The 11,105-nt window shown below is 40.8% G+C and overlaps 1 long non-coding RNA gene across 1 annotated transcript; it reads left to right on the top strand.

The window, feature by feature from the left end:
- Positions 1–1,069: 1,069 nt before the first annotated feature.
- On the top strand, positions 1,070–6,742 carry LOC311046701. The gene is made up of 5 exons (XR_014600915.1): positions 1,070–1,184; positions 2,974–3,061; positions 3,408–3,521; positions 4,684–4,838; positions 6,698–6,742. It is a non-coding gene; the product is annotated as an uncharacterized lncRNA (long non-coding RNA).
- Positions 6,743–11,105: the final 4,363 nt, after the last annotated feature.

Here is an 11,105-nt window from a genome sequence, read left to right as displayed (position 1 = left end):
AGTTACAGACCTGTTATGGTCATTCAGGGTTAGCTCTTTATGTGTTTCTGGTAATATTATTGTCAGCTCAATGTGTATGTCCATGGCAAAAATGTCCACCACAAGCCAGCATGGTGATGACCCCTGCTTGTTGTTATCTAACAACTTAATGGCATCAACCACATCCTCAGACCTAATCAGTGCACTTTCAAATGGATCAACATGATCTACTGCCACTGTGCAACTTTTTACACAGTTAAATAAGTTGTGATTGTGTTTTCTCCATATACCTCAGCTATTTCAACCCAGCCACATGCACCCTCTAAGTTAGAGCAGTGGTTCTCAAACTTTTTCATGTCAAGGACCCCCTAATTGACACTTATTAGCCCGTGGACCCCCATTTGAAGAGATATGCCAGGGACCCCCATAAGAGAAGATTTTTACGGCTCTCTAGCAGTGATTCTTAACCATTTTAATTTCAAGGAAGTCCAGTTTGACATGCATTAGGGCTACAGACCCCCATTTAAGGGCATTTATACCTCTGGGACCCCAATTCACATTGTAAAACCAATGTTAATTTAACTCTCAGAGTTACAGACCCATAAGGGTCCATTTGGTTCCTGTCCATCATTTAGCTGGGGACCCCTGGAACTCCCTCAAGTACCCCTGGGGGTCCCTGGACCCCACTTTGAGAACCAATGTGTTAGAGAGTATGTTTTACTGTTGTTCATTACTTTGACCTCTTTCCAAAAATCATACAGGTCTTTGCTTTGTAGCTTATTAGGAAGTGAGTCTGCTCTCAAAGTGTTCTCCTGTCTTTTAACAGATCAAACAGCACATTTAAATGTTGCTTGGTGCGTTTCTTCTCCTCAAACAGTGAACCTTGTCTAGGCCTACCAGATTAGGATTATTTATTTATTATTTGTATTTTAGAACACTAACCAAGAGCAAGTAAAAATTAATTGCACTGTGGTTAGTATGGTTTACTTATCAGTTGTATTTTAGAATACTTTATATTGATCAGTAACGTCACTTGAGCTGGGCGTGCCTTAATGTGAGCATGCGCACTGCGCTCATTATTCAAAAAGTGGCCATTAGCGCGCTGAGCCCTTGTTGGGAGTTGGGACCGTTGGAACTCTCTGCTTGGAACATGGAAGCAAGGAACACGTTTTAATTTCTTCAATTCAAGTAATTTCGTCAATAAGGTAAGTGTTATCTAGTGTGAATTTGTGTATCTGACATGCTGCCATTATATTAGTGAACATTTGCCAAACGTCACGTCAATAGTGATGAGTGGTTGATGTTTTTTCCACCACATAAACTTAGCCTACTTAAACCTACTTAACCATATTTGTTCCAAAACAATGTTGTAATAAATGGAAGTTTGGTATGTTTTCGTCGAGTTGACACTAGCGACTGCGTTTTGATCGTTAGTTTGAAACAACACGGACATGTTATAAAAGTTACTGCTTGCTGAGACCATTTTTTTAGCCCTGAAATAGCCGTGGCACTTTCTCCATTACAACCCGTACATCTACATAAACGTTAATATTTCATATATAAAGTACTCACCCCACGGCCACAGATGTTACAATTTGAATCGGGTGGGTCTAAGTATCCGTATCTTCCGTATTGTTCAATAAAAAGCATTTTAATCCGATCGCCTGCCATTTTCTCAGAGTTATAATGTATCAGAGTGCAATACACCTCCCAACCGTTAGGGTCGCGTAGTTGAAATCATGGAGACGATCAGGACAAAATGGCCACCGATCGGATTAAAATGCTTTTTATTGAACAATACGGAATATACACGGTACTTAGACCCGCTCGATTCAACTTGTTACATCCATGGCCGTGGGGTAAGCACTTTATATTTCATAATCTGAATGTTTATGAAGACGTACGGGATGTAGATGGAGAAAGTCACAACCTGGTTGAACCATAGCTAAGACCATTGATGCTTTGGCTCACAAATAAAAGACTTGCAAGCTCTCAACGCGTCGCATCCACGACGCGTTGTGGGCTTGTAGATCTGCCATTTTGACCCGTGACACGCCGTAGGGCGAGGTATAAATCAGGCTTTGCATCCACTCTATGCGTCGCTAAACGAGGCTTGTTGTTGGTGCTGATTAAACAGTGTTTGAAATGCAACTACACTAACGTTGGTGTATCTGTCCTATAAGATAACATGCCTTTCAGACGCGCTGTGGACACATTTGAGATTGAAACCCATGTTATGTTGCCGGGTTGTGTTGGTGGAGTGTAGTTCATTGTTTATTTCAACCATTGGCATTATGTTAATGGTTCAATAGTGTGGCAGAAATACCCTGTCTTCTGTGTATTTCGAGTAGACAATAAATGGAACAGTGGTTCTCCAACATTTTCATCTTAAGGCCCTCTAAATAGATATGTTTGGCTGCAGAGTCAGACCCCCATCTGAACCAGGGACCCCCAGAAGATTTGTTAATTTTCTTCCAAATAATTCCAAGATTTTTCAAGATTCCTCAAAAATAGCAGATCTACAAGCTTGTAGGACAGCTATTTGTGAATATTAGGGTTAAAGTGGTCAAACTAATTGTGATGCTATATTGTTTTTTTTTTGCTGGTGCCCCTCTGGAACCCCTTCAAGGACCCTGGGTGTCCCTGGGCCCCACTTTGAGAACCACTGACATGGCAGACATGTTATTTTTGCCATTATGTATTGTTGATGTACTCACATTAGAACATGAGATATAGGTTGAATATCCATGTTGAATGTTTTCCATCATTATCTGTTGAAAATAGGGTTAGGGTTAAGGCTATTGTTGTCAGCTCATGGTGCCTTGGGTTATGCCTGTCATAATAATATAAATCACACAAACTGTTGTCACACAATGGTGTGTTTATCAAAGAGCTTATCTACAATAGCCTACTGCTTGCATACACTCTTATAAGTAGACTCATGAGTGATTCTCATTTTGCAATTGTTTATATAATATGTTCTCTTCTGTGTAGACCCAATCCTTCGATCTCCTAATCTCTCCATCTGGTGTGGAGAATTTGATTAGTGGGATTCCTCAAGAGGAAGAACTGCAGACTTCAGGTGGGGGTTTCATTTAACATAATGGTTAAATAAACAATAATGAACTGTAACTGTGTTTCTTAGCAGGTGCTAAGGTTATGAGTTGGGTCTCTTGGGTTCTTTCCTGCTTTCTTCACTGTCCTCTGGTCATAGAGATGCTGAAGGGCAGAGCGCTTAGACCCCAAGGCGGTTACCCTCGGCACAACTTTGGGGTTTCACATAATGATATCTGGGTGGTTTTCTATCAGCTGACATGAAAAGCATTCTCTGACCGGGTCAGCCTGTGACTGAGCACTTGGTGTTCAGATAAAACTTGTATTCTCACCATGTGACATTGGTGTAAAATCACTCCTCTGTGTTTGTATAGGTGCACAACACATGCAGTTTGACTCAGCCTGGGCCCTGACCAGAATCCCCTCAGCTACCTTCCTGCCAACAGGCACTGTGCCCATCTTCTGCCTACATGGACATCCGGGAACAGGTTAGCACCTTTTTACCCACGAGTAACAGAGCAACATAAGTTTATTTGGGAATTAACTGTCCAATTGAACTATCAGGGCGACATATGAAAATATGCTTTAGAGGAATGTCTGGTGCTGTATGCAGTTTGGAACCCAGGATGTAAGGTGATGGAGACCTTTATTACACTAGAGGTGTATATATGGAGCTGACTAATTTGTTTGCTGATTCCATGATGACACATTGAGGTTAGACATTCCATAATTGGGCATAGCTGCATTGGGAACTCCTTATATCAGGGGTCTTCAACCTTTTCAGGCCAAGGACCCCCTAACTGAGAAAGAGATGAAGAAGGGACCCCCACTATATATTACATAAAATTGTGTTGCAGATTAAAGCTTTTCATAGATGTTGGATTCATGTTAATGTGTATTGTCAGACATTTTACGACTTAAACCGTCAATACTTAGTAAACTTTCACTCTGTACTTGGTCTGCTCTTTTTCCCCTCTTCGCGCTGCGAGGCGTTGTGAGCTTGTAGATCGGCCATTTTTGGCTGAAGTTGTCCTTAGAATAGGGATGCTATTGTTCAAGTGGTTAGTATAAAGAAACAATGATCTTATCACAGAGATTTGGTGGACCAACTCTGAAGACCCCCTATGGGTCCCGGACCCCCTGTTGAAGACCCCTGCCCTGTTATGGCTGACTCATGGTGACATGAGCGTGGCATGGGGCATCTCCTGTAAGCCAATTTTAATATATAGGTAATTGTCTGATCACAGTTATGAGAAAAAGCGTTCATCTGTATACATTTATCTATTGAAGAATAGTGAAAATAGCAGATCTACAAGCTCGCAACATCTCGCAAAGTGATGTGTTGTGAACATGTAGATCGGCTACTCTCACTATTTTTCAACATTTTTAAATGCCGGGCCTGTTCTGGCCATAGTACATAATGGTATTATTGGCCCCGGTCATTGTCAGTCATGTCAGTCATTTCTTTTTTTGTTTACAAAGCCTAAAAGTCGGAACCGAAATGTAATTCGTCCAATGTTTAATGACAAAACAGTTACATTGTTGATCATAATTATTTGTATGACAATTAACCAAATGTTTTCCTAATTTACACACTGTTTCAAATGTATTTAGTCACTGTAGTTTGTTCTGTGGTTTGCTGTGTTGTAGGCTTATGCTGAGTTTAACATGATCACCACCACACACCTAGAGACAGACTTCTTTGATGCTCTGGATCGCTATACACTACAATTGGTCCCTATCTTCAAGTCCAAGAAAGGTGCCATTAGAGAGAAATTATCCGGAATTGTGCAGCAAATTGATGGGTAAGTCTACAACATGTTTCTTATATTTGTATTTATCATGACTAAGTTTATATACAACCTATTACCCCAAATAGTACTTCTGCTTCCCGGTTGTATTACAGAGTGTTAAAGTATTGCTAACTATTGATCGTTGTTGATAACTAAATGCTGTGGATTGTACTATTTTTAAATCACATCTCCAATCAGCAACTGTTCATCAAACATAAACTGTTCACAAAATGTAAGGAAACTTGAATTTGGGTCATTATATCTCCCCTTTACTAATACCAATCAGTAAAGTGTTACATATCATTTTTATCGGTGATTAGTCACCTTTACAACGAGGTACAGCTTGTAAGCATCGGGCATTCATGGAATGAGCAACACAGGCAAACGTGTGGGTAGCGCCGAGCAAAAATGTGCCAAAATCACCCAATATGCTTTTGCTGGTAATCGCTCTTGTTTTGAGCGACCTGCCAGCACACACCTGCTGAGAGGTGGGTTCTGCAACTTTGCGTTCTGCAACTTTGTTGAGTTTGTGTATGCTCCAAGCAGCAACACTGCCCCCATGGAAAGATGCCACGTTTGTCCATTCAGGATAAGGCCTGTGCAATAGGCTCTATGCACAGCAGCCATATTGGACAGAAATTGGGCCCCTTCCTTGCTTCCTTCACAGGTGTTACCAATGACACTAATGAAGGCTCTGTTCCATTTAGTGTAGCACAGTGGTTCTCAAACTTTTGTTTAATTTCAAGGACCCCCATAACTCTGAAAGTGTACAAATGGAACCAAATGGACCCGGGAGGGTCCATTTGGTTCCATTTGTACACTCTCAGAGTTACACCCTCTCAAGGAACCATGAGGGTCCCTGGACCACACTTTGAGACCCACTAGTATTTCTAGTGTGCCAACATACACAATATCAGCACCCTGACTGTTTGACTAGAATGGAACAGAGCCTTCATTAGTATCATTGGTAACACCTGTGAAGGAAGTAAGGAAGGGGCCCAATTCATTCCCAATATGGCTGCTGTGCATAGAGCCTATAGGGCAAGTGAAGCTGGTGTTCCGTTACGCAGATTACGCATTATTTGATGTCAGCCCTGGTAGTACTGTATGCCGGTGTGTGCCAGTCAAAGGTGTGTGTCTGGCACCTGAGCATGGGCCCTGCAACTTTGACATCTGTCTTTGGTACCGTTGTGCAAATCTTGCCTGTACATTTATGGTTCCTCAGTGAAGCAAGTGGTCTGGGTTGTTGTCTTCCTTGTTGACTTCACCAGTCTCACAGAACTTAATCCTAAATTTGGAAATGGTACAAGGGCTAACACCAAATAATGCTGTCACTCTGCATAACGGAACACCAGCTTCACTTGCCCTGTTGCACGGGCCTTATCCTGACAAAAGTGGCATCTTTCCATGGGGGGAGTGTTGCTGCTTGGAGCATACACAAACTCAACAAAGTTGCAGAACCCATGTTCAGGTGCCAGTCACTCACCTGTGAGACAGTCACACACCTGTGACTGGCACACACCTGAAGCCCATTGAATGTCATGAATGTCACAACATTGAATGTCAGCAGAAAAGTCTAACAGGCCATTTTGGCACATTTTTGCTCGGTGCTACCCACACGTTTGCTTGTGTTGCTCATTCCATGAATGCCCGATGCTTACAATCTGTACCTCGTTGTAAAGGCTAATCAACGATAAAAATTATATACAACACTATACTGATTGGTATTAGTAAAGGGGAGATATAATGGCCCAAATTCAAGTTTCCTTACCTTTTGTGAGCGGTTTATATTGTGGTGTTTCATGCTGTAACTGTACTGTAACTTGTGATGGTCAGATCTTGAACTTTATTTGTTCATTATCCACTTGTAGAAACCTGACGTGACCGCGCTGGGTAGGCTTGTTCTCCGAGGCCTCCTTCTTCTGCTTGGAGATAACCACAGCAGTTTCTACACCACTGTCTTGGTAAGTTCTCATAGTTACACCTTAAAGGTCCAGTGAAATTACATTTTCGATCATTTTATTTTGAAGTTTCAGTCTGAAACGGCCATTCAAACCAATCAGAAGGTTCAATCCCTTCAGGCTATAGCACGGTGGAATCTCACTCACATGGTGTGCAGTGTAAGTGTTTGTAGCCTGCACTCACATGTTGCTCAAGGGAGAGAGATGGCCACTATGCAGAATGTTTGTTACCAAGTTGCTTATTTCTAGCCTAAAATGTTTTCAGATACATATTTTACTGTGCTGATAAGATTACCATGAGTAATATACTGTCAAAAAACAGTAGGCCAACCAATGTTGATAAAACTTCTCAATGCAGATGTGTTAAGTGTCTACATTTCCCTGTTGTAATGTTGTTTTTGTTTGGTTCTGTATAGGATTGTGACAGCGAAAGTGAAGACGCCTAGGCAGAGGTATCGGTCGGATTATGACTGTGAGCAGTGAAGATTCACATCCCTCAGATGGTGTCGACCTTCAGCCAGTGTCAACAGCCATCATCCTTGAAGAGGAGGTATTGTGATGGATAATTTCCAGAACCTCCCTCAAGCACCGTGCCTGCTGTTTAGCCTGACGTATGCACTCAATTTGAAGTACCCTAATGATATGAAGAACATTTTGAACTTTATTCAAAGAGTGATGCTTGGCTTGGGAAAGGAAAAAATTCCCCCCCGCCAAACTGCAAAATCTTAAAAACCTCCTGTCATTTTAGAAAGATTGTATAGTGGATCACTGGTAGGCAGGTTGTCCTCAGCCCTCCTTTGTGACAGTAAACTAAAATGCATGCATTTTATTTTTCTCATGCATGAGAAAATGTTGTAAAGTGATAGGAGTTCTAAATGAAGCCACCTTTATTCATTTTAAGTACTTTAGAGCTGCAAATTATTAAGACTTTGAATGTAATGCCATTAAGTAAAAGTAAGGCACTTTTTTTAAATTGACAAGTGTTCACATGTTCATGTGTGAAATAATGTACTCTTTCAAACTGTAATGGGGCTGTCCACACTAAGCATATCACTTTTGTCAATCATATCGTTGTAGAATGATTTAGTTTAAATACAGTGCAGACATGATCATTTCAGTGGGCAGTTGCTCATGTCTTCCAGAGTACCAGCAAATCACTCATATTGTTATCATCAACACAGATACTGTTCGTCTTTAGTTGTGTTGAACAGGAGGAGAAGGATGGAGGGGCTACTAGGCTACAATTGCAGTAGCGACACAGAAATGTGTGAGGAATTAATTAGCATAATGACTTTGTGGACGAAAAGAGGTTCACAATCATTGGCTACTCTAAATTCTATAAAATAAAATAAATTAAAATGTGTATATATAGTGCTTGGTGTGGATGGCCCGTTAGGCTTTATTAATTAAGCCATTTGTATTACTAGAGCACTTTTCAGTGCATTTTGTCAGACCGTTGGTTTAGTCTCCAAATGCTTGCAGACATTTTCACGATTTCTTTCATAAATAGCAGATCTACAATCTTGTATATGTTCTATATTTCATCTGTTAAAGCATAAAAACAATGGTTAAATCAGTTCAAAGCAGGTCTAAATGCCTTGGTTCAATAAATGTGAAGATTCAAATCATATTGTCTGTCTTTATTTTTATATTTTCACATTTTGGGAAATGTAAGGTAATTTTGAACAAGATGTAGCCTTACAGTATATCAGCATACACATAATTTAAAATGTACATGCAGATTACCATTAGGTTGTTGGATGATCAGGATCAATATTGATTCCTAACATGATTCAGTATAATCAATTTATAAATTAAATCAGTGTTCGATTCCTGATGTTGTTTCAACATAAAATCAACTAAAATGTGCATGCAGATTACCATTTAGATGATGGTTGAATCAATGTTGATTCCTAATGTTGATTCAACATTAAATCAACTAAAATGTGCATGCAGATTACCATTTAGATGATGGTTGAATCAATGTTGATTCCTAATGTTGATTCAACATTAAATCAACTAAAATGTGCATGCAGATTACCATTTAGATGATGGTTGAATCAATATTGATTCATAACGTTGATTCAACATAAAATCAGCGTGCAGAATACCATTTGGATGATGGTTGAATCAACGTTGATATAGTGTTAGTTAGTGGTTGAAACACAAACGTTGAATCAACAAAGATTAGGGTTGCGATTTCAGTACAGTTTCAACGTTGAGATCGAACGTTGATTCAACCGTTATGGCCGCCTATTTTTCAACGTTGATTCACCCATATTTTGCTATCTGGGTAGCTAAATGATGGGTAGGAACCAAATGGACCCTTATGGGTCTGTAACTCTGAGAGTGTACAAATGGAACCAAATGGACACTAACGGGTCCATTTGGTTCCATTTGTACACTCTCGGTTAAATCTAACATTGATTTTACAATATAAACTGGGGTCCCAGGCATAGAAATGCCATTAACACATTGACCACCAGAGGTTAATCTCATAATGTACTCACCAGTGCCAATGTTTTATTGTTGTTTTTTGTTTTTTTCACGTCGCCATAGACCTTGTTAAAATCCTTAAGATTGAGCTGTGCACTGTTTGTTTACATCGCGGACATGTGCCTGGCTCGAGCAGTGAAGACCACGTGTCAAACAGGGCATCCATGTTGTAGTTAGAACGGTTTATGTTAAACAGTGATCACCGAGGAGAAAAAAACTACAAGGAGAAAATAAGGTTTCAGTTTCCTCATTAGAACGAGGGCTGACGGGATCGGCAAAACCGGATCCTGATTAATTCTGTTTCTGGTGGTGTTACAATGAAATGGTCCGTGTTGAAAATTGAAAAAAGTCTTTTTTTTTTGAAAAAAAGGAAAAAGCACCACAGCCCGTAGGCTACGGGATCGGCGCTTTACGGTTGGATTTATCGGCCCGTAGGCTACGGGCCCGGTGGTCAGAGTGTTAAATGGGGGTCTGTAGCCCTAATGCATGTCAAACTGGGGGTCCTTGAAATTAAAATGGTTGAGAATCACTGCTAGAGCCGTAAAAAAAAATCTTCTCTTATGGGTCCCTGGCATATCTTTTGAAATGGGGGTCCGTGGGCTAATAAGTGTCAATTTGGGGGTCCTTGACATGAAAAAGTTTGAGAACCACTGTGCTAATGCCCCCCCCCCCTCCCCATGAATACACGCACACAGGCACCTGGGTCAGCTGGACCCGCGGTGTGCTAAAAGCCTCCATGGACATACAGTACATACATGCACACACACATGAAAGCATGCAGTACACAAACACCTTATGGGCGTTCCACCAGTGTGGAGAGGACATTGCTTTCTTTTAAAGACCCTTTTATGCCAGAATTAGGCATACATTTTAGAGAATGGAATTAGGCTATACTTCTTGTTTTGCTGGGTGTTTTACTTGTGGTGTATGTATTGTCTTGTCTTGAATGTATATGCATTGACCCAAGCAAAACCATTTCCCCTTGTGGATGATAACGGACATTTAATCCAATCTAATCTAATGGCGCCACCTCTCCATTGAACTCAATGGACACGGCAGCCATGTTATTGTGGGCCAGCAATGTTTGAAATTCAGTCATTATAGAGGTGAGTGGAATCTGTAGAAGGCCTCCTGGTGGCGCTATAATGGGCCAATGAGAAAAGGGTGGCATTTGTTCAAAGCGAACCATTCCTGCAAACTTTAGATGTATTTAATTACCCAATCAGGGTGGAATTATGAAAAATCGGACAGATCCGTCTTGATCACATGACCATAGAGATAATATATACTGATTTACGTGATGTATGGACAAAATGTGTAACACTAATATCAAATAATGTGTTTGGCAAAAGTTGGCCTCCTGGTGGTGCTATAAAAAGGAGTAAAGGACAATGTGAAAAATGCAGGGCAGAGGCTTTTCCTTGGTGGGTTCAAATCCGGGTTCAAATACTGGGCAGAAGAGGAAAGTTATATAGTGCAGCTTTAATTTGCACACAAAAACTGGAAATATGTATCAAATAGCTGAATTTGAGGTTAAATGCGAACGCTAAATCATTGGTTCTCAAAGTGGGGTCCGAGGACCCCCAGGGGTACTTGAGGGGGTTCCAGGGGGTCCCCAGCTAAATGATGGACAGGGACCAAATGGACCCTTATGGGTCTGTAACTCTCAGAGTTAAATTAACATTGATTTTACAATATGAATTGGGGTCCCAGAGACATACATGCCATTAAATGGGGGTCCGTAGCCTAATGCATGTCAAACTGGGGGTCCTTGAAATCAAAATGGTTGAAATGGCACTGCTAGAGAGCCGTAAAAAATCTT

This window comes from Gymnoscopelus microlampas, assembly GCF_963454915.1.
Source record: "Gymnoscopelus microlampas genome assembly, chromosome: 6".
NCBI classification, from domain to species: Eukaryota; Metazoa; Chordata; class Actinopteri; order Myctophiformes; family Myctophidae; genus Gymnoscopelus; species Gymnoscopelus microlampas.
This window is presented reverse-complemented; position numbering and strand designations above follow the sequence as displayed.